Source organism: Hemiscyllium ocellatum, chromosome 6 (genome assembly GCF_020745735.1).
Source record: "Hemiscyllium ocellatum isolate sHemOce1 chromosome 6, sHemOce1.pat.X.cur, whole genome shotgun sequence".
In the NCBI taxonomy this organism is placed as follows: domain Eukaryota; kingdom Metazoa; phylum Chordata; class Chondrichthyes; order Orectolobiformes; family Hemiscylliidae; genus Hemiscyllium; species Hemiscyllium ocellatum.
In genome coordinates, this window is record NC_083406.1 from 9705295 (window position 1) to 9721329 (window position 16035).

Sequence of the window (16035 nt, forward strand, 5' to 3'; positions counted from 1 at the left end):
TATTTTAAACGTCGAGGAACCACAAGGCATAAAACCACCTGCAGGGACTTTAACAGCATTTTCTTTTGAAGAACAATGAGTCATTGACAGCAAGCCCTGAATTCCTTGTATGACTGTGTGTGTGGATGTCAAAAATAGCTATCGTTTTTCTGGCTACAGTAATGCAATAAATGTTGACAATTTTGCTGTCATTACAACTGCAAAGTCCTGGCAACTGTGATAATGTTCCCTAGCTCTGATAAGGTAGACAGAAACTATTAAAAAAAAACCATGAGGCAGGAATGTAATGTTTTGACTGGACAGCTCACATTTAACATGACAAATTCAGCTGGGTGCTGATCAAACATAATCAATTTTTTAAATGTTAAAACGAAGTTCACCCATTTCTAAATACCACTAGCAATACTCAGGACTGTCACAGACTGCTTGCCTATGGACTGCTGGACTGAGATCATAGAATCATAGAATCCCAACAATGTGGAAGCAGGCCACTCAGCCCTTTGTGTCCATACCAGTCCTCTGAAAAGCATTCTACCCTGATCCACTCCCCTACCATTCACTTTAACCCTGAATTTCCAATGGCTAATCCACCCAACCTGCCCATCCCTGGACACTATGGGCAATTTAGCTTGGCCAATCCACCTAATCTGCACATCGTTGGACTGTGGGAGGAAACCAGAGCACCTGAAGGAAACTCACACAGACACGGGCAGAATGTGCAAACTCTACATAGATAGTTGCCTAAGGCTGGAATCGAATCCAGATCCCTGGCGCTGTTTTACTGCCCTCAATCTTCTTCAGGGCGATTGTCATTGTGTGTCAGGGATTTCAAGATGTCCCGACACAGCTAGATCCTTCGGAATTGCCCTGGAAAGTTGTGACGTTCTATGGGCTGTTACCCAGTGTCCGGAGCTCACTGTACCAATCCCCAACTCTGAGTTAGAGTCAGAGACTTCCCAATTAATGTCATTTCAAATTTACACAGGAAATATTGGAGGATTTGAAGCCTGCTTTTGATACTTCTCTTTGTGGGCATGAATATGAAGACTCTGCTGGATGGGGTACTGCACAAATGTCATGTCCTATCCCCCGGGGGTCTATAATGCTGGACCATGCCAGTCTGGTATGAGCTTGCCACCCAGGTCAGTGCAGTTTCAACTGCCAGAAGGAATGCCCAGCAATGTTAAGAAATCAATGGTCTTCTATGTTCTGCCATGGAAATGCCACCATTTTATTTCTGATACCTCAGACTCACTCTGTCTTCTATTGTACCCACCTCCTGCCAAGGCTCAGGCTTTACCAATCTCACAATCAGCTTCAACATCTTCCCCACTTGTTCTCACACATCCCAGAGCTCTGACACCACCAAACCTGCAAGCCCTCTGTTGCTGCCTACTCCTTCACTCAGGACATCTCTCCAACAGCACTAACAGTAAAAGCTATACTACCCACATTCATCTCTCCTCAAACCTGCCCCTCGCTTCTTCCAGGGAGAATGCAGTCCGCAATCTCACAGAAAGAGTTCAGGTGGACATCCAGTTCCTCATCCCCAGTGGAAAGCATCTCAACTCTGATAGCCCCAGGTGGGCTGACTGACCACATCCATATCCCTGAACTGGTACTGTCGGCTGCTCCTGACTTATTGTACCAGAACTGAGTCATTGAGTCAGAGAGTCAGAGAGTAATACAAAATGGAAACAGGCCCTTCAGCCCAAACTGGTCCATGCTGACCATGGTGACCACTCAGCTAGTTCCAATTGCCCGCATTTGGTCACTATTCCTCTAAACCCTTCCCACCTATGTGCGAATCCAAATGTTTTTAAAATGTTGCCGCTGTAGCTGCCTCAACCACTTTCTCTGGCAGCCTGTTCCACATTCACACTGCTCTCTGTGTGAAGAGGTTGCCCCTCAGGTCCTTCTTCAATCCTTCCCCTCTCACCTTCAAGCTGTATCCTCTAGTTTTCAATTCCACATCCCTGGGAAAAAGACTGGATGCATTCCTCCTATCTATGCCCATCGTGATTTTATACACCTCAATAAGGTCACTCCTCATTCTCCAAGATTCCTAGCTTGTTCAACCTCTTCCTACAACTGAGGCCGACTAGTCCTGGCATATCCTTGTAAACCTTTTTTCCACTTTTTCCAGTTTAACCATGTATTTCCAGTAACAGGGTGACCAAAACTGTTCACAATACTCCAGTGAAAGCTATCTCCCTTACTTGGCTGAGGCCAGCTGACAATCACAACACGCCTGTGCTAAATGGCAAGGCAAGAAGGCAGCAATTATGTGCCTGGTATCTCTGGTTGAAGGGACAAATTGAAAAATGTAAAGGCAAGGTAATATAAAGTAGGGATGCTGGGGGCATCCAGGTTAGTGCAGAGTGAGTGAAAGCTATTGGAGCAAGTTAACAGGTGGAGATGGAGCCTGGTCCACTCCGTGAGCCGGATGTGCATCCCTGAGGGCATGGTGTTATTGCAGCATTATTACAATAATGACTGTGAGTGCAGCCTGATGTGCAATACTGAAGTGCACTGTATGTGGATCAGACATTTGTCATTAAGGTTCTTAGAGGCTGGCACATGACAGGTGCTAATGTGAGGTGAATTTGGAAGATGTCCATGGAGTGTACCATGCGATATTGGTGTCTGGGGTCTAATATGGAGTTCATTCAGAGCAAGTTGAAACTGCCAGGTACCCGTCTGTGTTCTCAATGACTAGTTTGTTTGGCAGATTTTGCAAAATAGGGAGCTCAATATGAATGAGGTGAGTTGGACATTTGCCAAATATGGATGCCCTTAACTATCAACTCCGGGTTGCCAAGCAAGAAAATCACTTCTCTGCTCGACAGATCCACAAATGTTGCAACAGGATGTTCCCAATTTCTGGTTGGGCAATGCTAGACATCTGCAATAAATCTCACCATAGCCCACATTGCTCAGTCACATTCATCAAGATGGATGATAATTGCATTTGCAAAGATCTTCTGACCAATGAATTGACTACTGGTTCATAACCCCTGGGGTGTCCATCTCTCTTTATAAGGTAACCTCCAAGTGAGATAGGAAAATGGCAGGAATTTACATTGACAGCAGGGAGTCAGGCGCTGATGGCCATAACCTCTGGGAGATTGACTGATTCGAAGAGATAGAAAGGAGCAGATAAAAAGAGCAGAGGAGACCTGACAGAGGTGTGGAAGATTATGAGGGCATGGACAGGGAGGACAAAGAGTCAAGAGCAAAGGGCATAATTTAAAGACAGTAGTTTCAGAGGGGAACTGAGGAAAAGTCTTTTCACCCAAATAATGGTAGGAATCTGAGAGTGCAGTGTCTGGGAGGGTAGTTAAGGTGGGGGAGCTTCATAACCTTTTAAAGGTACTTGGATGATCCACTTGAAATATTAAAACATTAAAAATGGGACAAGTGCTGGGAAGTAGGACTAGTGTTGCTTGAGAGTTTATTTCTTGTCAGGACAAACTTAATGGACTGAAGGGCCTGTGCTGTACTGTATGATTCAAAAAGCTCAAATGGATGAAAAGAAGGCCAAGAAATTCATTCACCATCTCAGCTGATAATATTCCTCTGCAAGCTGTTGGCAATCACATTTTCACCCCATTGACTTTGATCAATCATCAATAAAGTGATGCAAGGTGCCATTAACAGTGTTGTCAGGCTGTGCTTACACACAGTAACTTGTTCACTGTCACTGAGTTCAGAGTTTAGCTTGAGCACTCAGCTCCTCACCTCACTATAACCTTTGCCTGGGGATAAAAGAGCTACATTGAAATGATGATGGGAGAGTGACTACTCTTGATGTCAAGGGGGCTTTTGACTGAGTTTACCATTCTGGGGCCCTCGGAATACCGTGGATTGGGGGAAAACTCTTCACATGTTGGCATCATACCCAGACCAAGATGTTTACAATTGAAGGAGTTCAAACACCTCAGTTCAAGAACAGTGTTGGAGAGGTTATTTAAGATAAATGTCCGATGTTCTCTCATTTGTACCTGCTTCATCAATGCCCATAATAGCATTTTGTTCAGTACCAGTTAGTACTCCTCAGATACTGAAGTAGTCTCTGTCCATGTACAAAAGAATTGGACAACAATGTGGCTTGAGCTAACACGTAGATAAGCAGCATTCATGCCAAAAATATGGCATTACCATCAACAAACCCCTCATTAGTGACTTCATGGGGGTGATCATTACCAAAAACTGAACTGGACCAACGATATGGGCAGCACGGTGGCTCAGCGGTTAGCACTGCTGCCTCACAGCACTAGGGTCCCAGGTTCGATTCCAGCCTCAGGTGTCTGTCTGTGTGGAGTTTGCACATTTTCCCCGTGTCTGCGTGTTTCCTCCAACAGTCCAAAGATGTGCAAGTCGGGTGAATTGGCCATGCTAAATGGCCCATAGTGTTAGGTGCATTAGCCAGAGGGAAATGGGACTGGTTGGGTTACTCTTCGGAGGGTCGGTGTGGACTTGTTGGAGCGATGGGCCTGTTTCCACACTGTGGGGAATCTGATCTAATATGAATAGTGAGGCTAGAAGAACAGGCAGTTAATTCTGAGAATTCATCACTTCCTATTCACCACCTATAACACACAAGTCAGGAGTGTGATGGAATATTCACCACATGCCTGGATAAGTGCAGCTCCAACCATATTCAAGGAGTTTTATCCCCTCCAGCTTTCTCAAATTTCACTCCCTCTGCTTCTCCAGTGGCAACAGAGTGTCCCATCCAAAGACTGCAGCAACTCAAGTGGTTTTTTTTTGACACCGCTTTCCAAGATGGTGGGAAGCCTTTACAACCAAGAAAGACATATTATGCAGATGCATGGAAATGCCACCAACTGGAAGGTCCACTGCCAGCCACACACTATCCTGTCTTGAAACTCCATCACTGTTTCTCTGTTGTTGCTGGGTCAAACCCCTGGAACAATGTTCCTAACTGCAGTCCCTACACCACGTGGACTGGACAAAAGCAACGAGGTAAAAACAATGACTGCAGATGCTGGAAACCAGATTCTGGATTAGTGGCGTTGGAAGAGCACAGCAGTTCAGGCAGCATCCAAAGTGCAGCGAAATCGACGTTTCAGGCAAAAGCCCTTCATCAGGAATAAGGTCACCACCATACTTCTTAATGGCAGTTCATGTTGGGCAGCAGATTCTGGTCTTGCCAGCAATGTCCCCATTCCATTAGTGAATGAAACAAAGCACTCAGAAGATGCTACACTGATAGAAGTGCTGCCAATTGTAGAGATGGTAGGAGCCCTGTCTGTTTTCCCAGGAAGATTCAAAAGATCCTATAAAGTACAACAGAGCAGTTCTCACTGATATTTTGACCTATAGTGCTCCTTCAAATTAAATTACTAAAACTAGATTATTTGATCATTATCACACTTCTCTCTACCAAACTTTATGTACAAATTAGCCACTGTATATCCTGCATGACAGCAGCAGCAATTATCTTCAAAAGTTGTTGTGTCTGTAAACATGTTCTAAGGTTCTAAAAGGCTCCATTTACATGCAGGTCTTTTCTTTTCATGCTTCAGTGAAGGCTGTTACATCTAGAGACCATCCTTTATTGTGAAATATGGTGATAGTTTTTTTTCAGCATATCTATTACCAATTTATAAACTTCAATCACACACTCAAACTGCAGCTCCCTGTTGCCATAGTCACCTGGACCAGATTGGAAGACTGCCAAGCTAAGCTTTTCATTATTAAAGAGCATTCAAATTCCTTCAGCTTGTACGCGCTGGATTATCCTAATAGTGATAGAGAGGTGGACTCATTTTGAGTCTCGAACCCATGACTGGTAAGAAACTGATCCAGTGAAGATTTTCATATGGGGAGAGTTGTTAATTGACACAGAGGTGGGTCTCTTGTCCAATTATGGGTGGTTGGTGTAGTCATGAGTGGGATATCCAATTAGAAACTAACAAGCTGTTGAGAAGCACCAATTGTAGTACAGGTGAGTCATTGTGAAGGTGCTTCAACAAGAAAGAAAAACCCAATTGGGTCCCCATGATACAAAAGTCTTAAGGAGCCCAATTGCCTGCCTGCCTTGTAGAGGCAAGTGACCTTCACAGATCTGAAATCTATGTGTTAATCAATTGGCTAAAGTCAGTAATGGGGTTCAGAAAACAGCAGACTAACTAGTCTCATAGTTTTCAGGCACTGTCTGACACCATTCCCAGCATCAGAGAGGCCATAAAATATCACCAAATAGGTTTCACTTTCAGTATAATTTAGCAACGAGTTCTTCATATTGAGTTAGATGCGAATCCATGATTTGTACAAGTTCTCCACTTTCCTCCAGCTCATCAGATCAAAGACATCAATGACATCTTTATCATCATCTTCTGCTGTTTTTGTTGATATTGTATCTTCTAAATTTTATGGACTGCATTTATCGAAAGGCTGCATCCTGCCTAGAGGGCTGGTCTTTGAGCTTTGTAGGATGGGATATCATTGTGCCAGCACAATTGATAGTGAAAGTTGTTGAAAGTGGATGATTTCAGATTAAAATTTCAGACATGTAATTTCTTACACCACATTTCATCTCTGACACTCGATCGAACCCATCTGTGATATTTTATAGAAAGCCCAGAGGGCATACATTTAAGGGGAGGAATAAGTGATTTTAGAGGAGATTTGAGGAAATATTTTTTCACCCAAGGGTGGTAGAAATATGGAATATGCTGTCTGAGAGGGTGGTGGAGGCAAGTATTCTCACAACATTAAAGAAACATATGGATGAGGATGTGAAATGCCAGACCATAGTAGGCTAAGGACCAAGTACAGGTAAATAGGATTATCATTGTTTGTTGCTTGTTGGTTGTCTGAACACAATGTGCCGAAGGGTCTGTTTCTATGCTGTTTGACTCAATGACTCCAATGATTAGGCCATCTCTAATTTGCTCGTTTGTACTCTGACAATGCTGTCACTTTAACTAAATTATTTTGTCCTTGGAATTTTTTTTAAAAAAGAGGTCAGAAAGGCAGAGGTGCCAAAATGTCTGAAAAGATCCTAGTTTTACAATGGCAGGGGAGTGGCCAATTCTCCAAGTTCAAGTTTTTTATAGTTTGTTTTAGCAGGTAGTCAGAAGCTGCTGCTGGGCGAAAAGGTTCCATGCTTCAACAGATGATCCCTGGCTGACCTCTCTCTCTCTGAAATCCCTCCTGCCTGTAAGAACCTGTGTTTGAACTAACCAACTTTTTTGAGGTGTGTTTATGGGATGCTAAGAACAACTCCTTCATTGCTGTAAATTGATTAGGTTTTCCAATAGTTAAATTCTTGGAGATTCTGCTTACTTTTGTTTGTGTTTCAACTGTGGTGTTTAAATATATTGTTTTGTTTAAAGCCGAGTCCAGCTGCATCACTCCTGGAATATCTACTTCACATCTGCCTTTAAAACAAGAAAAGGCTAGCTTCTTAAAATATTTTGAGGGTGTCTGGCCTGGCCTATAACAGTACACCTTCCACGTCAAGACAAAAGCAGACATTTTCTATCTGTCTCTGAACTTATACTGCAGTCAGTTCTAATGTTTGTTGAATCTATTTATGTAACTCTCTTTTGAATATTGCAAAAGAACATGAACCCACTGTATAAACTGTTCATAATTTATTGCCTCTAGCTAAAAGTTATTCAATAAATTAGAACAACAAAGTGATGTTATACTTCCTGTGAGATGCTCCAAAATGACCTACAACATTGGACATTGCTGTTGGACAGGGTTGGTTTCAATTTTGCTAAGTTTTTATCATCATTAACTCAGTTTTTTAATTAGGTGCAGAGGAGAAGATTGAGAGTTCCCAAATGTGAGCCAATGAGCAGAAAGATTTCCACAGAGTCATAGAGGTGTACAGTATGGACACAGGCCCTTCAGCCCAACTTGTCCATGCCATCCAGTTCTTGCAATTTAAACTAGTCCTATTTGCTGGTATTTGGTCCATATACCTCTACACCTATCCCATCCAGGTACCTGTCAAGTGTTTCTTAACTGAGAAAATAGTACTCGCTTCCACCACTACCTCTGGCAGCCATTCTAGACACTCACCACACTCTTTCTGAAAAAAATAACCCCTCTTGGGCCCCTTTGCATCTCTCCCTTCTCACCTTAAACCTCTGCCCTCTAGTTTTGGACTCTCCTACACTGGGGAAAAGCTGTCAGCTATCGGCCTTAACTCTGCCTTTCATGATTTCATCAACCTCTACACACCTATGGTCCAGATAAAAAGTCCCAGACTCTCCATGCTCTTCTACTGTCTTGTTTCTTTTTATGGTTTTAGATTTTGGTTTAAAAGAAACAGTAAAAGGAAGCAGTAAACTGGAGCTCACGCTCGTAAATGTTTTAAAAATTCCTGACATTTGAACTTTTTTTAACTTGTCATGGAAATATCAAAATGCACTTTTTGTTCAAGAAAACTTAGGCAGTTTGTTGCAATTCTTAAACTAGATTCCAAATAGATATGATATGGAGGTGCCGGTATTGGACGGGGGTGTACAAAGTTAAAAATCACACAATGCCAGGTTATAGTCCAACAGGCTTAATTGGAAGCAAATGGATAGATCTTCAAATTATGCTGGATGAACATTTAAAGCATGTAGACATGACTTTTGTTTAACATCACATCTGAAAAACTCAACTTAAACCCCTTTTTTAACCTAATGATATCCTCAGGTTGTTCACCCTTTACCCACTTTGTCAACATCTGAATAATGATGTTCTTTTATGTACTAAAATCTCTGACCACAACCCTTGATTCATCTTTTGCACTCAAGGCTTGACTTGCCATAATCGTTCTCCACACATCTTTGTCAGACTTTTTCAAACCTTGTCGCTGGTTTATATTTGTTTCCACAAGCACCAGAGGGAGAGGATTGGAAAGGTGATGTCAGAGGACTGATAAACTATCAGTGACACTTGAATCGCAGTCAATGAATCTATTTTTGAGGCTTGCACTTTACTTGCTACTTCAGGCCTACACGGTAGTGATTTGTCAATTATTCAACACTTCCTTTTCCTGAGTCATCATGTTGAAAAATATATTTTAAATTTTTAATCATGGTTCTATTTTTGTGCAGGTTGGCATTGTGTTACATTTCTCAGCATTAAATTCTGCTCATGATAAAATCAATGTCAATAGACAAACATCCGTTCTGTTAATTTTAGTCCCCATTTTTTTCAGGGACTATGCCTTTTCCAATTCAACATCTCAAAACAACATTAACTCCCGTCAAGTAAAAGTAACAAGAATGCTTCAAGTAATGGCCTACATTTCGCGTGCCCCTAAGTGTGTACGTCTGTGCTGTTTGACCCAAAGGCTGATTCTATTGGAATCCATGATGCTAGCTAGTTACCATAATTTACACAATCTCGCAACATAGTTTCCAAGTGCAGACAAAGTGATCAGTTAATTAGAAAGGGAGGGAGCAAGAATCAAAATTCAGTTCCAAAGGATTGCCTCATTATTAAAAAGAGAAAATTTACATTTTTGGAGTCTGACAGATTAGACAGAACACCTTCCCAATTTCCTCACTTCAGCAAAAACAGTGCAGAGGTTTAATTTGAGGAGGTGCATCTGAGGAAAATGAATATCAGGGATGACAGAAGAGAGATAATTTTATGCAAATTGACTCCTGACTGCATTAGATCAAATTAATAAACTATGTTCTCTGGATTGAAGGTGACTGCCAAGATGGAGAACAGGAACAGATACCTAGGATGTGGCAGAAGGTGATTGGATGATGCACATGTCAGGCACTTATTCTATGGTAAACTGTGATATCTCTAATCAGATATTGAAAACAGCTGCAAGATCAAGATACTTGAAAACAATCCCTGAAGTTTCCATTTAATAAACACATTATATTGGCAGAGAACATATCTGTAGCTGACACATTGAAAAACACGTATGTACGGAGGGTGTGTGTGTGTGTGTGTGTGTGTGTGTGTGTGTGTGTGTGTGTGTGTGTGTGTGTGTGTGTGTGTGTGTGTGTGTGTTGCACGCGTTGCTTGGGGGTTCTTTGTGCATTGTGCTGGTGGTGTCGGGATGGTTAAGATGCAATCATGATAGCTAACTGGCAGAATAGGATTTCCCCAGTTGGTTTTGTAAATTATAATTGTACCATATCTCATTCTTCAGAGATCCTGACAATCACCTTGGGAAGCCTTCACTGTGTGAGGACAGAACACCAGGTTTCATTGTGATGGATATGAGAGCTGAGGAGTTCCATCAATAACTTTGTTCTCTTCTTGACATTTCCCACAGAAGCAGCTGCTCGTGGATCTCACATGAAGACCACCTTGGCTGGAGTCCTGAAAGTCACGGTTCAAGAAGCCTGACATCCGAGTCCATCTGCACTTAAAAAATCAATAGTTTGTGAGGGAAGAGCAATGTTTTTCCATTAGAACATCCTTTAGTCTTGGGGTATCTGAAGACGTTGATCATTTCTGACATGGATACGACATACCCCAGAACTAACAATAAAAAGTTACATTACAGCTGACATTTTAAGAGTGTGAGTGAACATGCAGAAATGTTTGATTATCTACAATGATGTGTCAGCTTTGTGCCCTCAGTCAGTTTTCTTCATCCTCTGCCTCCTACTGCGTCCACTGGTAGTGTGGAGGGAGCCTGCTCTGTCGTTAGCCACAAACAATTGAGCAGAGGGTCAAAGTGGACTGATAGTCTCCTGTGAAGATACACGTTCACTCTTCTCTCAGGTTAAACTTCTGCGGGCTTTGTGATCACTGGAAAGTTGAGGGTTTTTCGTGCCCTGGCAAGAGGATTCTTGATGTGTGTTGCTTATCCTCTCTGTGGTTGCCTGCTTTGACCACCTTGTCTTTGAAATGCACGGGAACCTGAGGTGAGATCAAGGTCCCTCATTGCCCATCCATTCTTTTTGCCATTGATGCTAAGTATCAATGGAGAGACTGATCAAGTATGGGTCCATGCACATACCTGAAAAAGTACTGAGTTTGTGGGACCTGGATCTCCATGACAGTCACAAACTTCTCCACAGAGACAGTCGAATAATTTCATACCTTAGCCAATATGGCATTAATAGCATTGGTTGACTCTTCATTCATTTTATCCAAATGAATGCTTCTGACAAATTTCCCTGCTATTGCTGTGCTTCTCTGTGCATTGTGATGAAGTAATTAAAGCTAAGGCCATTGCATTACCTTCTACAGGGGGCTATGCAGTTGCATGGTTTCTGGTAGTTCTCTGAGTGTCAGACTCCTGGAATATTTCTTCCTTGACTGAATGTGGAGACCTGTCTGTGATGTACTCACAGGTTTTGCTCCTGATTTTAATCTACCGGGAATATCCACTGATGTGCAAGTTGCTAAGCTGATGGAAGGTCCAGGTGAAAGCCTTGCCATTGCATCTGTTTGAGCGTTTGAAGCCTCCACCTCAAAGCTGAAGCTGAAGCTGAGAATCTTTGGCACTTGTCTCTTTACTGATGTTCATTGGATGTTGCGCAGGGAAGAGAGGGAATTTGTTGTGTAAGAGAGACAAAAGCTTGTGCAGATTAAGAACACATTAGCACTGGTGATAATGGGAGGGCCACACAGTACAGAGGTGATGAAATACAGAGGTTTGGTTCACCATTGAGGTCTCTCCATTTGCGCATGAGCAGTCATGCTCTTCCCTGACTAATTTGAGAATAAGACCATAAGAAATAGGAACAGGAGTACTCTGTTAGGCCTCTCTAGTCTGCTCCACCACTCAATAGGATCATGGTTGATCTTACATTCCTCATGTCCTCCACTTTTCCCCGTAACCCATGGCTCTCCAATCGATCAAGAATCTATCTATCTCAGCCTTATATATACAAAAGGACACTGCCCCCACAGCTCTCTGAGGCAAGGAGTTCCAAATTCTTGCAACCATTTGATAGATGAAATTCCTCCTCATCCCAGGCTTAAATTGACACCCCTTTATTTTGCGACTGTACCCTCTGTCTGACAAAGGAAACATCCTCTCAGCCTTTACCTTCAGAATCCTGTGTGTTTCAATGCAATTATCTCTCGTACTTCTCAACTCCAGTGAGTAGAGTCCCAGTGAATAGACCTCACCACTATCTTCTCAAAAGCAACTAGGGATGGGTAATAAATACTGGCCCACACCTACGAGTGAATAAAAAATGCATTTATCTAGTCTTCTCCTTATTCCCAGCATGGAGCTGAGTGTGCAATATCTCCCCACTGATCTTGAATCTCAGGGCTTTATTTTCTCCTGCAATAAAACGGAAGGGAGGGTTCAGTATGTGGAAGAGCAGATAATCATGATGCAGAACACGAAAGGTGACAGGTGGCTCTGTGAGGAGTGAGTAGAAAATACATAGAGTAGGAAGGATTAAAAGTTTAGGGTGTAGGTTTGCTCGCTGAGCTGTAGGTTTGATATCCAGACATTTCATTACCTGGCTAGGTAACCTCCAAGTGGCGACCTCCAAGTGAAGCGAAGCTGTTGTCTCCTGCTTTCTATTTATATCTTTCACCTGTCAACAGATCTATCCTGGGACAGGCTAAGCAAAGACATGCCAGAGAATTCATAGAGGCCTGGCACTCCAACCACAACGCCATAACAAACACATATATCTAGATGCCATCTATCAACTCCTCAGAAAACGAAAAGGAAATGACATCACCACAAACCGCAGGCACCCCATCCAGGAGAAAGATATAAATAGAAAGCAGGAGACAACAGCTTCGCTTCACTTGGAGGTCACCACTGATGATGTTACCTAGCCAGGTAATGAAACGTCTGGATATCAAACCTACAGCTCAGCGAGCAAACCTACACCCTAAACCTCAACCTGAGCTACAAACCTTCACAAATCTTGCAAAAAGGATTAATAGTTTTATGCTATGAAATGTCTCAAAGTCATTGAGTAGGTGTGATGTATGCAATACTGAGAGTTGTCACTCAGAAAGCTTACTGAGGAGTATATGTAGTGGTAGGGTTATAGTGAGAGGAGAGTGTGAGGTAGAGAGAAGGTGGTGGACTTCCCCCTTGTGAAGTGCAGAAGACCATTTGCCTTTCTCCTGTACTGCTGTAGAGTAAAAAGTGAGGTCTGCAGATGCTGGAGATCAGAGCTGAAAATGTGTTGCTGGTTAAAGCACAGCAGGTTAGGCAGCATCCAAGAAACAGGAAATTCGACGTTTCGGGCCAAAGCCCTTCATCAGGAATGAGGAGAGTGTGCCAGGCAGGCTGAGATAAAAGGTAGGGAGGAGGGACTTGGGGGAGGGGCGATGGAGATGTGATAGGTGGAAGGAGGTCAAGGTGAGGGTGATAGGCTGGAGTGGGGAGGGGCGGAGAGGTCAGGAAGAAGATTGCAGATTAGGAGGGCAGTGCTGAGTTGAGGGAACCGACTGAGACAAGGTGGGGGGAGGGGAAATGAGGAAACTGGAGAAATCGGAGTTCATTGCTTGTGGTTGGAGGGTTCCCAGGCAGAAGATGAGGCGCTCTTCCTCCAACCGTCGTGTTGTTATGTTCTGCCGATGGAGGAGTCCAAGGACCTGCATGTCCTCGGTGGAGTGGGAGGGAGAGTTAAAGTGTTGAGCCACGGGGTGGTTGGGTTGGTTGGTCCGGGCGTCCCAGAGGTGTTCCCTGAAGCGTTCCGCAAGTAGGCGGCCCATCTCCCCAATATAGAGGAGGCCACATTGGGTGCAGCGGATGCAATAGATGATGTGTGTGGAGGTGCAGGTGAATTTGTGGCGGATATGGAAGGATCCCTTGGGGCCTTGGAGAGAAGTAAGGGAGGAGTTGTGGGCGCAAGTTTTACATTTCCTGCGGTTGCAGGGGAAGGTGCCGAGAGTGGAGGTTGGGTTGGTGGGGGGTGTGGACTTGATGAGGGAGTCACGAAGGGAGTGGTCTTTGTGGAACGCTGATAGGGGACGGGAGGGAAATATATCCCTGGTGGTGGGGTCCGTTTGGAGGTGGCGGAAATGATGGCGGATGATATGCTGTATATGGAGTTTGGTGGGGTGGTAGGTGAGAACCAGTGGGGTTCTGTCTTGGTGGCGGTTGGAGGAGCGTTGTTCAAGAGCGGAGGAGCGGGAAGTGGAGGAGATGCGGTGGAGGGCATCGTCGATCACGTCTGGGGGGAATCTGCGGTCCTTGAAGAAGGAGGCCATCTGGGCTGTACGGTATTGGAACTGGTCCTCCTGGGAGCAGATGCGGCGGACACGAAGGAATTGGGAATATGGGATGGCGTTTTTACAGGGGGCAGGGTGGGAGGAGGTGTAGTCCAGGTAGCTGTGGGAGTCAGTCGGTTTATAGTAGATGTCTGTGTTGAGTCGGTCGCCCAAGATAGAAATGGAAAGGTCTAGGAAGGGGAGGGAGGAGTCTGAGACAGTCCAGGTGAATTTGAGGTCGGGATGGAAGGTGTTGGTAAAGTTGATGAACTGTTCAACCTCCTTGTGGGAGCACGAGGCAGCGCCGATACAGTCATCGATGTAGCGGAGGAAAAGGTGGGGGGTGGTGCCAGTGTAGTTGCGGAAGATGGACTGTTCAACATATCCTACGAAGAGACAGGCATAGCTGGGGCCCATGCGGGTGCCCATGGCAACTCCTTTAGTTTGGAGGAAGTGGGAGGATTGAAAAGAGAAGTTATTCAGGGTGAGGACCAGTTCAGTCAGTCGAAGGAGGGTGTCAGTGGAAGGGTACTGGTTGGTGCGGCGGGAAAGGAAGAAGCGGAGGGCTTTGAGTCCTTCGTGATGGGGGATGGAGGTGTACAGGGACTGGATGTCCATGGTGAAGATAAGGCGTTGGGGACCGGGGAAGCGAAAATCATGGAGGAGATGGAGGGCGTGGGTGGTGTCCTGAACGTAGGTGGGGGGTTCTTGGACTAAAGGGGACTGAACCGTGTTGAGGTACGCGGAGATGAGTTCGGTGGGGCAGGAGCAGGCTGAGACAATGGGTCGGCCGGGGCAGTCAGGTTTGTGGATTTTGGGCAGGAGGTAGAAACGGGTGGTGCGGGGTTGTCCGACTATGAGGTTGGAGACAGTGGATGGGAGATCCCCTGAGGTGATGAGGTTATGGATGGTCTGGGAGATGATGGTTTGGTGGTGGGAGGTGGGGTCATGGTCAAGGGGGCGATAAGAGGGGGCGTCCGAGAGCTGGCGTTTGGCGTCAGCGGTATAAAGGTCGGTGCGCCAAACTACTACCGTGCCTCCCTTGTCTGCCAGTTTGATGGTGAGGTTGGGGTTGGAGCAGAGGGAATGGAGGGCTGCACGTTCTGAGGGTGAGAGGTTGGAGTGGGTGAGAGGGGTGGACAGGTTGAGTCGGTTAATGTCGCGGCGGCAGTTGGCTATAAATAGATCGAGGGCAGGTAAGAGGCCAGCACGGGGTGTGCAGGTGGATGGGGTGTGTTGGAGGCGGGAGAAGGGGTCGTCAGGGGGTGGGCGGGAGTCTTCGTTGTAAAAGTAGGCACGGAGGCGAAGGCAGCGGAAGAATTGTCCAATATCTCGCTGCATGTTGAACTCATTGATTCGAGGGCATAGGGGAATGAAGGTGAGGCCTCTGCTGAGGACTGATCTTTCATCCTCAGAGAGGGGGAGGTCTGGAGGGATGATGAAAATCCGGCAAGTTTGGGAGCTAGGACCTGGTGTGGGACTGGAGCTGGGGGTGGGGATGGGGTTAGGGGCGAGGACAGAGATCGACGTAGGGGCAGGGTTAGACGTGGTGACGAAGCTCGGTGTGGGGGCGGGGTTAAGCATGGGGGCGGGGTCATGCGTGGTGACCGAAGTAAGCGTGGGGGCGGGGTTACATGTGGTGGCGAAAGTTGGCGTGGGGCGGGGTTACGCGTGTTGACGGAAGTAAGTGTGGGGGCGGGGTTACGTGTGGTGACGAAAGTCGGCGTGGGGGCGGAGACACCTGAGGCGTTGTAGTCGTGCAGGATAGTGATGTCAGTGGTGGGCGGAAGTGGCTGCGGCGACGGCAACCGAAGGGGTGGAAATGGTTGTGGCGACGAAAGAACCGTTGACATTCCCGGTAGCCGCGGGGGTCGCGAGTCC